This window comes from Amblyomma maculatum, chromosome 4, assembly GCF_055883805.1.
Source record: "Amblyomma maculatum isolate TAMU_Amacu chromosome 4, ASM5588380v1, whole genome shotgun sequence".
Lineage (NCBI taxonomy): Eukaryota > Metazoa > Arthropoda > Arachnida > Ixodida > Ixodidae > Amblyomma > Amblyomma maculatum.
The window spans coordinates 91,074,517-91,089,989 of NC_139347.1; the positions used below are offsets into that span (position 1 = coordinate 91,074,517).

The 15,473-nt window shown below is 44.6% G+C and overlaps 1 long non-coding RNA gene and 1 pseudogene across 2 annotated transcripts in view; one reads left to right on the top strand and one right to left on the bottom strand.

The window, feature by feature from the left end:
* Nucleotides 1-4,487, bottom strand: part of LOC146191649 (F-box only protein 6-like) — a 16,593-nt pseudogene extending 12,106 nt beyond the window's left edge. Inside the window, exons 1-3 of the transcript XR_014706669.1 lie at nucleotides 4,142-4,487; nucleotides 2,934-3,027; nucleotides 1,901-2,026 (exon numbers count right to left, since the gene is read on the bottom strand). The product of XR_014706669.1 is annotated as an F-box only protein 6-like (transcript). The remainder of the gene's footprint in view (nucleotides 1-1,900; nucleotides 2,027-2,933; nucleotides 3,028-4,141) is intronic.
* Nucleotides 4,488-9,022: 4,535 nt separating this feature from the next.
* LOC146191651 (uncharacterized) lies at nucleotides 9,023-15,299 on the top strand. The gene is made up of 3 exons (XR_014706670.1): nucleotides 9,023-9,179; nucleotides 10,529-10,654; nucleotides 15,123-15,299. It is a non-coding gene; the product is annotated as an uncharacterized LOC146191651 (long non-coding RNA).
* Nucleotides 15,300-15,473: the final 174 nt, after the last annotated feature.

Genomic DNA, 15,473 nt, shown 5'->3' on the forward strand with positions numbered 1-15,473 from the left:
CTCTCTCTCTCTCTCTCTCTCTTGCCTGCGTTTAGATTTCGCTGGCATATGCTACTCTGTGAAGGAAGGGGAATTCGGGAGAGAAAGATTGAAAAAGAATGGTGAGGAAAATAATAGAATTGAAGGGGGAGATAAAATGTGGCCATTAAATACATGTTAAGGTGCATCGTGGAGTAATGGTATAAAATGAAATGATGAAATGCATGATCCGACAAATGTGCTTATAAAGTTCACAGCTTGAAAAAATGTCTGAGGGAAACATGCAAGGTGAATTTAGAGTTTGTCAAGGAGTCCAATGTCTTTCAAATACGTAATTAAAAAGTTCATTGCAAGTATCTGTTGCCTAGGGCGGGCTATAAGGGACCTACAACACTGTTCATTGTTAAAAGCACTGGGGAAAGCTTCTCCAGGCTATGTTCATAGTACGCACACTCGTCAGCGTACGCAGGGCACTCAAGTAGGATATGTTCCACAGTTTCAATCGAGCCACAGTTGTCACAGTGCGGACTGTTCATTTCACCGATAGTGTGACACTCTCTGCCGACAGCTACTGCTGACGATGGCGCCACCGGTGTTGGCGTTGAGGCAATGGTTTCTTTTGCTTCGCCGCCGCCGCATACGGTAAGAACATCTAACTTATTTTGATTGAATCAGGCAAGTACCGCAAACAAATTTGATATTAAAAAATACTAACGACAAAATGTCATTTCTGTGCGAAATTTTAATTGCGAGGACTCCGCGGTTTAGTTGGGAGAAGAATTCTCCAGAGCGCCTCTAATTGTGCAACGCGCAGTAGTAGTGAGTAGTTTTATTCAAATAAAGAAAAACTGAAGTAAAAAGATGTTAAGATTTAATCATCAGAAGAACCTGAACTGGGGCGGCGTAAGGAAGCGAATAGTAAGGAAGAGGGAGAGGAAATCAAAGGTGAGCGACACGAATGCGGTACGATTTCATTACCTTTTCTTTACCTTTTTATTTTTTCCAAATTCTATGTTAAAGATCCATATTTATCTGAATACTCCAGTCCTTGAACATAAATATTTACAATCTACAATGCACCCTGGCCAATCCCCCGCCGTGGGTATGTGCCATTTTGTCTCAGGTCATCATCATCATCATCACCAATGCGGTTGTCTCTTGGTTTCTTAAGATCTATTGGTTTCTTAAGACGGCACTAGCGCCACGCACCACAAGACGTTAAACTCCTCGAGTACAAGACACTGATACGAACAAAACTAGAATATGCATCCCCCATCTGGAGTCCAAAACAAATCTATCTGATAACTTCACTTGAATCCCTACAGAATCGAGCCGCAGATTAATTCATTCCTGCTATTCATACGATGCCAGTATTTCATCTTTAAAAGCTTAGTCCAGTCTAATAAATATTGCATGTCGTCGTCAAATCACCAGTATGTTTGTTCCATAAGTTTCTTTCAGCTCACTTAGAATTCCGCCCTCCGGCACGCATTTTACCCCGCATTGATCATCTCCTGCAAGTTGCCCGTCCACAATCCCATGCTACAACGTTTGCATCATCATTCTTTCCTCGCTCAGCCGTAGACTGGAATGGCCTTCCACACGACATAGCTGAAATTACCTGCCCGTCAGCATTTTGTAATTTTATAACTGCCATATTTAACCAATTAGTTTATTTTGCATACACTGTTCATACGTGTACCCACCCCTTATGTAATACCACCGAACTGGGGGTCTTTAAGCTAATAAAGTGATGGGATGTGATGTGATGCGACACATCGGTCGAAGCAGTCATGAAGCGAATGCAGACTGCACTGCAGTGTGAAGTATTCGTTAAGCTTGCCCAATATATCATCAATCTCTGCGGCAAATCAAAAGTTGTTTAAAAAAACGGCAATGTGGGTGCTCATATTGCATATACCATTCTGAGACTTCGATGTCCGGTCTGACCGTGTCCATTATTACTGGAAGAATGCCTTCACTGACCAAGTCGATGTCTTGCTGTTTTGTGCATGTCAGGCACGAAGTTGTAAACACCCCTGTTTTTCTGTCGAGAAAAATCAATAAAAGGTGATTAAGGGCACCCTGACATACCTCTCTTCGGCGAAGAGAATGCCTTGCAATCACTAGGGCTCATTTGAAGAGGGGGCCCAGAAAAACGTTAACAAACCTGCTCTATAACAAAAGGCTTATGCTAGAACTTGAAAATGTACTGCAGAAAAAAAAAAAATCCTTCGGTGCTAGTTTGTGCATGTTAACGTATACGCCTAATGATGCAGAATTGGTACTAATATAATTTATAGCTTATTAATTATTTCTGGGCTCAATTTCAGGGCATAACAATATTTAGCCAAGAACAGTGCAATAAAATATTCTACCTATAGAAGCCCGAAAGACAACATAATAGGCCATGAAGGTTAAAATACAAAAATTAAGGAAAAAGTTATATTGTGAGTGACAGGATGACGCATGTCGCTCCAGCGAGAACATAGTACGATGTATGGGATCAGCCGCGCTGCCATAAACATAGGTTGAGGATCGAAGACGCTGCGCCTACTGCAGGTGAGCTTACTTTTGCGGGCTTACTTCTTTCCGCCCTGTATACATTTCTAAAGAAATAGATTTGGGAAGTAACGGTCTCATCCTCCCTCCGTCACCTGAGACGACACGCATTGCCATGATCAATCAATCAATCAATCAATCAATCAATCAATCAATCCTGCAATGCATATATCATTATGAACACAGTAAGCTGATGTACGTGGCATTGTCAGTGGCCCTGCATGAGTTCGAGTGTAACGCTTATAGATGCACTTGGTGCCGCGTGGCAGTCACAAAGACGGGGAAAAAAAAAAAGGCGCAGTTGCAGAACGCGTAAAGTACGTATGACGTTAAGGGACTTAAAAAACTCGCAATGCGTAATGCAAAATTAAAAAGTAATGCAATGGTGATACTCACCTAAAGGCAATGGATCAGCTCCGACCGGGATTTCCTCGTGTTTCCAGCCGGAACCACCCCTATATATTACTTGCCAACCCACGAGAGAACCTCAAGAGAGAGAAAGCGAGAATTGCGTAGTCAATGCTTAGCCGCATAATGTATGGGCGAACACCGCGGCGTGATGTCTACCAAACATTTCGTAAAATCATGAAAAAAAAAAAAAGAAACGACTTTCGAACCATGCCTATAGGCATAATATTTCCACGACCTCCATCTCACAAGTGGATTAGAGTTGAGTGGAATCTATGCAAAAACCGATGCGGCGGCTCTCACGTGTTCGCAAGCCAGTCGCCAAAATTATCACCTCGTACTTATATAACTTCCACTCCGGTGTTGACAACATGTGAGATGGAATGTAATTAGTTATGCACGCTTGCATAAAAATATTTCCTCCGGAATCTAGCGTTCAGCAAAGAATTTACGCTTCGTCGTTCATAGAGCGATATTTGCGTCGGGAAAGTTTTCAGCGTGTAATCAGCAGGGAGTATAGGAGTAGACTGCATGCCTTAGTAGAACAATGTGATGGCACTCGTAGAACATGCGACTTTCTCGTGTTAGTGAATGCTGCAGGCTTAAACATTGGTACGAATTTTCGAACCAGCGAATAAAAAGAGACAAACTAAAGCAATGACTTCGCTGTCAATTGAAAAAATAAATAATCCTTATGCGATAGTATCATCACTTAGCAATATCGTGTCGTTAAGTGATGATATTCTAATTACTAGTAATGCTAAGTAGTAGTGTTAAGTTGTAAAGGTAGGTAGTCGCGCTAATTAGTGGCCTTAATTTCAACCAAGCGTTGCCGTAATGCAATCTGGGGTTGCTGTCCACCCTAAGGTACGAGGTGGTTCATTAGGCTTCTGAACGGTATACTACGCACAGGTTATAAAGGCAGCGGTTCGAATCGCACTCTACCCCTTTTTGTTCCCGGCAAAAGTGTTTTCTGTCTTAAGAGGAACTTTCCAAAGGCTGTTGAATGACGACACGCCTTGTGACGTCATCACCGTGTTCACCAAAGAATTTTGTTGTGATTCCAGGGTTTTCGGAGAACGTGCTTTCTAACTCTATCGCGTGAAGGTGCAGGTTCTGCGGGGCCCAATCTTCACGTCCTCTGAGTTCTAAGCCGCGTTCAATCGCCGAAGCCAGACTGACATACACGCACCTTGGGGAGCGTCGCCATGCCCATTGCGGAGCAAGTTCCGGCCGTACGGGTTCATTATGTAGATGCTCTGATAGTAACGCGGCGGGAGTTCTTCCAGGCTGAAGGCGGGGATCACCTTGCTGTCCCGCACGCATTTATCTTCCAAAAGCGGCTGCTGTCGATTATGTCACGAAAAAGCTTGCACGTTCGGCGGCAGCTTTCCAGCAAGTCCGCCTGGTCCACGAACGACAGCACATGTTCGATCAGCTGCTCAGGAAGGTCCATCAAGGGAAAAAGGTCGGCAGGCTGCATTGGTTCTTCACAGATCGATCCACAAGGCAAATATTTAATGTGTCTCGAGTATCGATAAATGCTATCTGTTATCAGCGCTGTCTGGGGGCAGACGAGCCGTCGCACGTGAACTGCTCTTGGCTGGCCATGACGCAGATTACTCAAGATGGCGAGAGCTGCAATTTCCAACTTATCTGGGGGAGGGGAGGCTGGGTCACCAACAGTATACATGCATCGCGACTCGTTATCAAGGTTTCACTTGATATCCCTTGCGAGAGTCGAGGAGTGCGTCATGTTCGTGGTCGATTCCGCCCACAGAGGCCGCAGCTGACAGCAATGTGCAGTTGAGCTGATACGTGACACCAGTTGCAGCGGCCGGTTTTTCACGTTTCGTATAGTAATAACCCGTACAGATCCTGTATCTACACGTGAATTGCTTAGAAAAAGGCTTCACATTGTGAACACGTCGACTCCTACGACTACGGATACGTCTGCTTGGCGACCGGCGTGGGACTGCTGCCCCGGGTTGAATTCGCACACATCAAGTCTCGTATATGACACGGAAAAAAAAAAATGAAGCTCACAAGCCTGTCGATGAGCATAGAGCATTTTTAGACAATGTATACATAAGCTGATGAGTACGAGAAATATGCGTGAGCCTATAGTCGTGGAGCAACCATTGCGCATCTCTACACTTATGCGTGCTGTGCTTCTATTTCCGTGTTACGTCTGAAAGAACAAGGTAGCGTGTAGATGAAGGACAATAAAAGGCGAGGGCATGCAGGGCGGGATCTGCACATGCAATTGAATGAAATGAAATAGAAAAGCGTCCCGGCCTTGGGAAAATAAGGCGCTCGCCTGAGCATATCTCCAAAGATTGCAACAAAAAACTACGATAACAAAACCTAAATGTCAACCATTGAACAATGAAGAGAAGAATGTAGGATAAGGTGGGAGGAAAGAAGAAAGGCTCTTGGTTGCGCTTATTTATGTAGGTTCCAAAAAATTTCCTTCCTTATCCAGGAAGTAAACGAAATGTGTACTGGTACACACGAGCTGCACAGATGTCTCACGCTAAATGATTTTTACCATGCCCTGGAAATAAGGTGCGATTGAGAAATGGGGAAAACATCCTTTTCGTGCGCTTCTGTGATGTTTGTAAAGATCAAGGATCGGTGTGTATGTACTGTGAGTGGGCGGTATTGTCACGTTGTTCTCCCCCTTTTTAAATCCTCTGTCAGATGTGCTGGCTTCCCTGTTGCCCGGCGTGGCATATGTATAAGGCATATACGCTCGGCATGCCGTTTGTATTTTGGTGATGAACGTCCTAATGTTGATGCCATCTTTCTTCGGGTCGGAAGAGATGTAGCGCACGGCAAGGGCAATAAATGCCTATTCTGCTGTTCTGTTGGAGCGCGTGTATATAGAACCTTAAGATGTGTTTGTAGCCTGTCCGGTTCGTGGTCATTGCGCTCACGATTTGCGGTCAGTGCGGGTATAGCTTGCAGTGTCCGTGTAAATGACGTATGGATTTCCCCCGAATTGTCGTTAGAGCACAACTCGGGATCGCCTCCTTTCCGCATTGTGCTCGAAGTGCGAGATTCTTAATAACGACGCCACCTGCACTTTCGCGTGGGACGTATACAGGAAAGCTACCAATTCTGATGGTCAGGTTGTGTTTGGTGGCGGAAACCTCAGTGTGTATGTTTATTATCATCACTTGTGTATTATTGTGGTTTTGCATTGCTGTACTGCTGGAAACGTGGACGAAGAACATGAAATAGCACAGAACCATGATGCACAACCAGTTTACTATGCTGTTTCAAATCTTATGTCAAGCTTTCAAAAGCGTAACTCTGCAAAAATATGATACAGTTTCATCCAAGCTCGTATTTATATATTAAAGTAAATGATCAGGACAGTGAACTTGGGAAGTCCTCGAACGTGAGTGGCGTCAGACAGACGTTAAGAACATATAGTAAACGGCATGACATGGAAGAGAGTGAGAAAAAAATAATAAATAACAAGGAATTTCAGGGAAGCAGATATATCAGAATATACAGTCATCATATACAGAAAATAGCAAGGAGAGATAAGAATGCCCTCCTGAACATACAGTGCCAAGCAGTTGAGGACAATAGCCAATTAAGGAACACAAGAGCTCTGTATAAGACAATCAAAGATATCAAAGGAAGCTTCTGTGTGATAAAGGACAAACGAGGCAAGGACCTCACTGAAGCCTCAGAGATAAAGAAGAGGTGGCAGGAATACACAGAAGAACTGTACAAGAAGGACCCGGATGTGCAAACCCAACATAGGACGGTTGTGATTGCTGATCTCGAGCCGGGCATCCTGAAGAGTGAAGTTGAATGGGCCTTAGCCAGCCTTGCTAAGAACAAAGCTAGTGGAATTGATGGCATTCCAGCTGAGTTGCTTCAAAACAACAACCATGACGCTGTTAACATTCTGCATACATTATGTCAGAAGATTTGGACAACCCTGCAGTGGCCACAGGATTGGAGGAGGTCAGTTTACATCCCCATTCCAAAGAAAGGCAGTGCCAAAGATTGTTCCAACTACCGCACGATCGCGCTTATTTCGCATGCTAGCAAGGTGATGTTGAAAATCCTCCAAGGTAGGCTGTAGCAGTATGTGGATCGGGAGCTTCCGGACGTGAAAGCTAGGTTTCGCAAGGGCAGAGGAACTAGAGACCAAATTGCCAACCTTCGCTGGATCATGGAAAAAGCAAGAGAGTTCCAGAAACCCATCTATTTCTGCTTTATTGACTATGCGAAAGCGTTTGACTGCGTAGATCACAGCAGATTGTGGCAAGCTCTCCAAGAGATGGGAGTTCCAATTCACCTCATCTGTCTCCTCAGGAACCTGTATGAAGGGCAAGAGGCCACAGTCAGAACTGGGTATGGTCTTACTGATTGGTTTCCGATCGAGAAAGGAGTGAGGCAAGGCTGCATACTGTCGCCTTGCCTATTTAATCTATATGCAGAGTGCATCATGAGGAAGGCCGGTCTGGACGAGTCTTCAGCTGGAGTGAAGATTGCTGGAAAACGTATCAACAACCTTAGATATGCGGATGATACCACTTTAATGAACCTGTATGAACCTGGGGTTCTTTAACGTGCACTGACATCGCACAGCACACGGAGTGGCGTCCGTGTGCTGTGCGATGTCAGTGCACGTTAAAGAATCCCAGGTAGTCGAAATTTCCGGAGTCCTCCACTACGGCGTCTCTCATAGCTTTAGTCGCTTTGGGACGTTAAACTCCACAAACCAACCAAACCAACCAACCACTTTAATGGCAGAAAGTGAAGTGGACTCAAGAGTCTTCTGATGCGCGTACAAGAAGAGAGTGAGAAGTTTGGGCTTAAAGTGAACATTAAAAAGACAAAGATCATAGTGTCTTGCCCTTTCAAGTCCTGGAGCATCAATGGACAAGAAGTGGAAGCTGTGACAGATTTTCTGTTCTTGGGCTCCAAGATTACCTCGGAAGGAGACTGCAGCCATGAAATTAGGAGACGCCTGCATCTGGGAAAGAGCAATGGTTAGCCTTGACCGCCTAGTAAAGAGCAGAGACATTAGTCTGCCAACCAAGATCTGTATAACTCGTGCTATGGTCTTTCCAGTTGTGATGTATGGATGCGAGAGTTGGACTTTGAAAAAGGCTGACCGCCGAAGAATTGACGCGTTTGAATTGTGGTGCTGGCGAAGACTCTTGAGAGTTCCTTGGACTGCCAGAAGATCATATCAGTCGATATTGTCGACCATAAACCCTGACTGCTCATTGGAGGGTCAAATTCTAAAGTTAAAGCTCAGCTACTTTGGTTATCTGATGAGAAGAGAGGAGTCGCTAGATAAAGATTTGATGTTGGGAAAAATTGAGGGTCGCCGGAGAAGGGGTAGGCAGCGAACGCGATGGTTAGATGGCATCCTCGAGGCACAGCAGATGAAGTTATGTGATATTAGGAAGATAGTGAGAGACCGGAAAGCGTGGCGTGACATGGTCCATAGGGTCACGAAGAGTCGGACACGACTGAACGACTGAACTGAACTGAATAGAATCATCATTATTACTTCTGAAGTACCCCAGACGGCCACTGACGTCCGACGGACAACCGAACTCGGCCGCAACTCGGCGGCCGATTTCGGACGTCCGCCGGAATTCCGGCGTACGTACGAAAGCGGATGGTCGAATCCGTTCGCCCAGCGGACAGCCGCCGTACGTCCGCCACTGGATTTGCTTTTACACAGCTATGATATAGTTTGTAGTCGTCGTGCTCGTCTGAACTGCGTATAAATCAGTAATGCCGTCATGTCTGCATTATATGGTGCCAGAGCGAATCGATGCGATAGAAAGCGTTTCCATTAAACAGTTTTTTTTATTTTCCGCATGTTTCATCGTTGAATTCTTCCATCCAAAATTTTTGATTAAAAGTTAAATGACCATTAAACATGTTTCTATCATGATGCTTCGGTGAAATTTTAATCAGTGGCTGAATAGACGCAGCAAGCAGCAAGCTCAAAAAGAACGAAACCGAACCTATCCTCAAAACAATCTGAAATGAGCCAATCCAATCCACCTGACAAGTTGAAGTTTAGTAGTCATGGAAGATGGCTTCACGCATGGAGGAAGGTTTCCGTGTTCTGCATTTTCTGCGCAGTTACAAATACCTACGGCTGTAATGCACTGCTAGCATTGTTTTTGCTGTGGCTTGGTGCGGCTGGCACACTTTGTTCACCCGCTGATTCCAAAGTAAGTATTTCACCGAACTTTTGTTTCTTTAGTTGAACTTTTCGATGCACCGATAGTGGTGAGCTTTTGCGTAAGGAAACAGCTCTGTACAGCAGCCGAACGGTCGAGTGTTTTAGGCGAGACTGACAGGATGGCTCCCCGCCGACTAGCTAAAGTGCAGCCTCAAGTCTGAGGGCCATCTTTTCGGCATTACTGGACGCTGCGCCAGTAAGCAGCGCAACTTCTCTGTCTCTGATAAAGGAGTGCCTGCCCGAGCTTTAAAGGAGTTAATTTGTTAACCATGCGCAACGTGCTGAATTGTAAAAACTATACGAGAAAACTTTTGCACTCCTCGAGCCTATCGTGCGACATGCCTACACTTGTGAAAACGTCGCGAGTTTTTTTAATGGACAGCCGCTGATCTTTCTCTCTCGAGCTTTACGGCAACTACAGTTTCTAGAAGGAACGGCTGTAGCTACTAAATAACTAAAGGTTTAGTACTCTCCTTCAGCTTTGACAAACCAGGACAGCACCTTGCGCATGTTGGTTATGCATGTGGGACCGAACCGCGCAGAACAACCGGACAAGGAGATGAGAGAAAAAAAAAAAAGTCAGCACTTGTCTTTTTCTTGACCCGTTGTTCTGCGCTGTTCTGGCACGAATTTGACATACCGCCGCCGCGATACAGTTGGGGTGTGAGCTCTGGTGCCTGCAACGCCTTCTTTTATGCAAAACAGGCGTACTGGGAGGCCATGCAAGCCGCGGGCTCAAAAAAAAAAAAAAAAAAGAGTTGAGCAAAAGTGCGATGAAAACAAAATTGTTGTTGCTTTGTCCTTACAGATATTCAAAGGCTCCTCAGAACTTCACTGCATTATTGACAGCGAGATAATGCCAAAGCTGCACTAGAGCCATGCAGCACCTTATAGTGCATGATACTGAGCTTATGTGTCGCACTGAAAGCTCTTACCATGTTCTTAGATTATCATATTAAAGTAGCTTTAAACCCATGCTTGTTAATACAGTGATAGCCATAAATTGAATCTAGGGCATCATGCTCACATACAAGGCTTCTGATAACCGCTGGTCACATGATGTGGGCTATAGCAGAAACCTGTACCTGGTCATCTTACAAGCATTTGTGCAATTGATGCTTTTAATGTGTTGTAAAAGATTGTGTTCTGTTTCTGTATGGGAATGCTTTCCTTATTGAAGGCTAACATTTGGCTTGCTACAGCAAAACCTCTACCTAGTCATCCTAAAAACAGCACCGCAGTTGGTGCTTTTAATGTATTGTAGTATTTGTGTTCTGCTTCTGTATGGCAATGCTTTTCTCGTTGAAGACTAGCATGAGGCTTCCAAAAATTTTTCAGATGCCATTTGCTGTAGCCGATTTCGTAGGCCAACAGGAAGCAGCACTTTGAACATGGAAAACTGTCATCCACGGGGGAAAAACAGCAACATCCCTTTGCATTCTCATTTCTTTGGTATGGCTAAAAGTGAGTATTGTATCATTATCTATATTATTAATATTGAATCATGATTGTCAGTGTTGAAGTTGTTTGAGCGTGATGATTTTAAACACACAGGACATCCCTTCGACAGGTTTTAGCTTGTTTACATGTAGGATGTAGAACTGGTTTCAACAAACTTTATGCAGCAAATTCTTTTTACATTGTTCGCCATGTTACTTTTTGTCATTGGACATAGTCGTCCACTCTTAGCTTGAATGGGAATGTGTGGCATGCAGTTTGCAAAATAGCAATGCATCCGTCACAGCCATGCATCAAGGCTAAGTGGCTTGTGCGTAGAGGGACCAGCCGCTCCAGCTTCACGTCATCTGCCTCTTTGCTCCGGTGTGCAGACGTGCATTGAGGCAAAGTGGTTTATTTGTAGAGAAACCAGGAGCTTCTTTGTCACATCTGGCTGTTTGTTACGGTGTGCAGATGCGCATTGAGGCAAAATGGCTGATGTGTAGAGGGACCAGGAGCTGCTGCTTAACGTCCTTCGCCTCTTTACTACAGTGCACAGCCGTGCATTGATGCTAAGTGGCTTGTGCATGGAGGGCCCAGGAGCTGCAGCTTCACGTCTGCCTCTTTGCTCAGGTACGCAGGTGCGTATTGAGGCAAAATGGCTTATGCATAGAGGGACCAGGAGCAGCTGTGTGGCGTAGTGTGTATATTTGCTATGGTGCGTATCGAAGTACAATGGGGGGCTCGTGTAAAGGTACCATGAGCTGCTGCGTCATGTCGTCTGCCTCTTTACTATGGTGCGCAGGCATGCATCAAGGCAAAGTGGCTTATGCATAGAAGGACCAGGAGCTGTTGCTTCACATCTGCTATGATGCGCAGCTGCGTATTGTGGGTGGTGGTGGAAAACATTGCCATCAGATACAAATACAGGAGGTTACTAGCTGACCCTGAGGGGGCCTGTCCTGACAAAAACAAGGGGTCCCTAGTTTGGGACCCCAGTGGTGGTAGAGGGACTACAGGCTGGTACTTCACGCTGTCTGCCTCTTCGCTACGGTGTGCAGCTGCGATGGATGCAGTGGCATCTCAAAAAGTGGATGCCACGCACTCGCATGTTCAGCCTGAGTGGACGACTGTGTACCTGCTATAGCTTTGTTATTCATAGAATAAACCTAGGCCAAGTTGGATAAATTATAGCTCACCTCATATGTGGTCAGCGAAGAAAAGCCACTCCAGAAAATCTGATGCATTTACTGTCATAGGGTTCTTATTCATATACATGCTACTGACAAGTCAGATTCTTCACCCTCAGAAGTGCCAGAAAAATAACCAAGGGTGCGTCTGCAATAGTCTAGCTTGCTCTTTCTCTGCAGACTTGAGTCAGATGTGTGTTCCATTGCTGTGGGTGGGACAGGCGTGAATCTTTGATTTTAAGCTTGCAACAAGTATGTTATTGTAGTTTAAAGGCAAAACGGTACTAATAATCGTAGCCCCCCGTGGCCTTTATCCCCTTTTAATAGTGTTGCTAGACACTGAATTACTAGTTTACTCTGCACTGTTTCTGTCTAGTTAATGTGCGGAGATGTACATATATTTATATCACTTGGAGTTGTTGACTTTGTATTTAGAAACATTCTAGTGTTATCTGATGTGTTGCTTTCATTTCTTTAATGATTTCTGTAAGGGATCGGTGGGTATACTAGGCACCATTATTAGTCTGCTCTTTCTGGGTCACCTGTTCAATGCCCAGCTGCGGCCGTCTCCCACTTGCCCTCGGACAGGAGGCGGAGAGACGCGCACAGATAGGCAGCTGCAGCAGCTACAGTGCTTAACGGAAACGTAGGCAGAGAGGGAAAGAAGTCCCCTCTTCCGAGGACTTTGCTGTCACACTCGAAGACGCGGGGACAGGCAGTTTGTTCTCGTTGCTGTGTCATGTAGGGGGCTCATTTTTATTTAAGGAGCTTTACGAACAGTATACAACTAAGAGGTCCTTAGTACTAAGCGTACTAAGGGATCCTTAGTACGCTGACTGGACCCATCACCCGGAGGCAGCACTGCTTTGAAACGAGCTTCTCTTTTGGAAGAACTGCTTATCGTTCAAAGAAAAAACACTGTCAGGTTGAAGGGTGTAAGGCCCTCTTCCTTGTTGGGGAGCCCATAAAAGTAACAATTATTCAGTGCAGGCGCGCTGAGTGGGGTCTCGTTGAGGATTCCAACCCTGGATGTTAACAATGGTGGGAGATAGCGGCGTTGAAAAAGGGCAAGTGTGTAACAGTGACGGTATGATGTGGGTTGTCTCTTCTGATGTGGTCCGCAATGGTGCTGACTCGGACGCCAATAATTGCAATAATTGCCCTGTAAAAGGTGCCGCCAAGGATGCAAGCTTTGGGCAATGGTTGCGCACGTGGGACACCGTTTTGATGGGTTCTAATTATTTTTCTTTTTTTTTTCCCTAGGGGAGAGAGTTTGGCATGTGACCTAGTGAGCCAATCATTTCGAGGTCCATTCTCTAAATTCCGTTTGTTGTGAAACGAATTTGTTGTCCCTTTTGCATTGCTTGTATTAGGGAGAGGGTGAAGAACTTATGAAAGTGGAAAGACATGCCAAAATGTTTGTTAGCCAGTCATGTGTGAGTTCGTTGTCATCGGGGAGAAGAAATGTGGGCGGAGTCCCGACGTTAATGAAACGGCCCCGCGGCCTGGAGAACTCGTTCTGAGCTAGATTTTGATCTCTTTACTCTTCGGCATAGATCATGGTCATTGTTTCACCTGTTGTAAATACGTACATTCATGTATAAAATTTTCAGTTCATCTTCCTCTCCGTGTGCAAGTTGTGGCCAGATGCAGTAAATTCACTATTTTCATTTCTATATAATGTGCCTTTCTGAAGATGGTGAGCTCTTTTGTCCAATCCTGTAAGAAAGCTGCAAAGCGCTCCCAAATCTTCCACAAAAATGTGTGATATCTTTAATACTAACTGCGGCTTGGTGTCACTCAAAACATGTAATTGAGGTAGATTTCTTCCCCCCTCCCCCTCTTTTTGTTCGTTCAAATGAGGATCAGCGGACACTAACTCTTGCTTTGTAATGTAATGTAAGGTAGTACTCCAATGCCGATACCATTTTTATAGCTATGGCTGTCCAACAGCACTAATGTCTTTTATACACTTCTTTTACTAATCTCTTACCCAAGTGGTGGCTTATACTGCGGGGGCGAAAGTCTGGGCAGTATGTCTGTAGATTTTGGACTAGAATCGCGATGTAAACGAATTGTGACCTTATTTCTCTTGCACACATGAAAGAACTATTGTTCAACTTTCACATCGACAAGTATGGTCCAAGTTTCCTGGTCGATGTGAAAGTTATGTGCTTTGATTGCAGTTTGTGTAGTCCACACACTTGTCCCCGATATTACATAGGGGCAAATTAGGCGCCTTTACAGGGGCAGTTTCTTTGGCGCCCACTACCTTCCCCATAAAAAAGCTACAGTGTTTCTTGTGAACAGCTGGCTGCATTTATAAATACCATTATTTTTTTTGTAATTTGTTGTGCGTAGTTGAGAAATCCATGACATACATCCATGCTGCATGCTGCCGGTAATACATCAGGAGCTTGTGGTTATCAGCTTTTTGTGTTTTGTGTAACTATAAGCCTTGCTATTGTAATGTCACATATAGCGCTGTGGGTAAACAAATTACTTTTAACTCTTGTAGAAGCATGAACACTGCGCAATCACTGCGGCGGGCTATGCTTCCACATTGGGCTTTAGCCACATGTCAAATGTCTATCTTTATTCTGCTGCAGCAGCTTGCATGTTATCAGATAAGTTAATTCGTCGCAGCTGCTCTAAGGAGACGCTTTCTAGAAGCTTGTAGCCTAGATGTTGATGTCGATATACCCCCGACACGCCCAGGGAATGTCTTCAGTAGAGGGTACATGGAAACCAGCGAAATGTGCAGTTTACAGAACAAAAAGGTAACAATTTTGAATGATGTTATTATTGATCACTTCTTTTCAGAGCAGGAACAATGACTTTAGAAATCTGCCTGTTAAACCGCTCAAAATGCAGGTTTCTGCCGCCAATGCGTACCTGTGTAATACTGCAATGCTCTGGCTGTGCTTTATGTTCATATACAATATCCTTTATGCTTAGTTTCTCTGCATGTGCACTCCATGTCTTGGGCATTGCTGAGGGCGCATAGCAGCAAGCATAACATGCCATGTTTGTTCAGAGTGGCATGTTCAAAGAGACGACATAAAAACATTAAAATACTGAATGCCAGGTTCTGGTCAAACTACGTTTGTATCTTTTGTTATTCTGCATGGGTTTTGCTGCAGTTATATGACCTTTCTATATAGTATGTGACAGTTCTGAATGGAGATGCATGCGTACAGTGCCATCTGGAAAAAGCAATTGAGAGAAACTGGCAGTTGCCCTTGGAGATGTGTAATCAAAGTTCAGCACAGATAACTTGAATTTCATTTTCCCTTCTATTGCAGGAGGAGCCCAGCCTGCTCTTTCCATCTTAGGCCTGAAAGACTAGCAACAGCTGATCGAGCAAATGCACAGGATAGTAACTGCTCCTGGAATCCCGGCCTGCGGAGGCCGCCCACACAGAACTCAATCATCTCGCTAATTCCGAAATATTAGGTTTCAATAAATACCTTTTCCTCCACCACCTCCCCATGGGAAGAGCTGTCACGGCCAAGTATAATTAAAAAAAATTATTCAAGTAGATTCTTAATACTCCAGTTGGCCTGCATTTTACCATGCCATTCCTTAACATCGATATTTTTTTAGTGTAGACTATTTATGCATGCAGTTTTTGCAAAGAAGGCAAAAAAATGCTT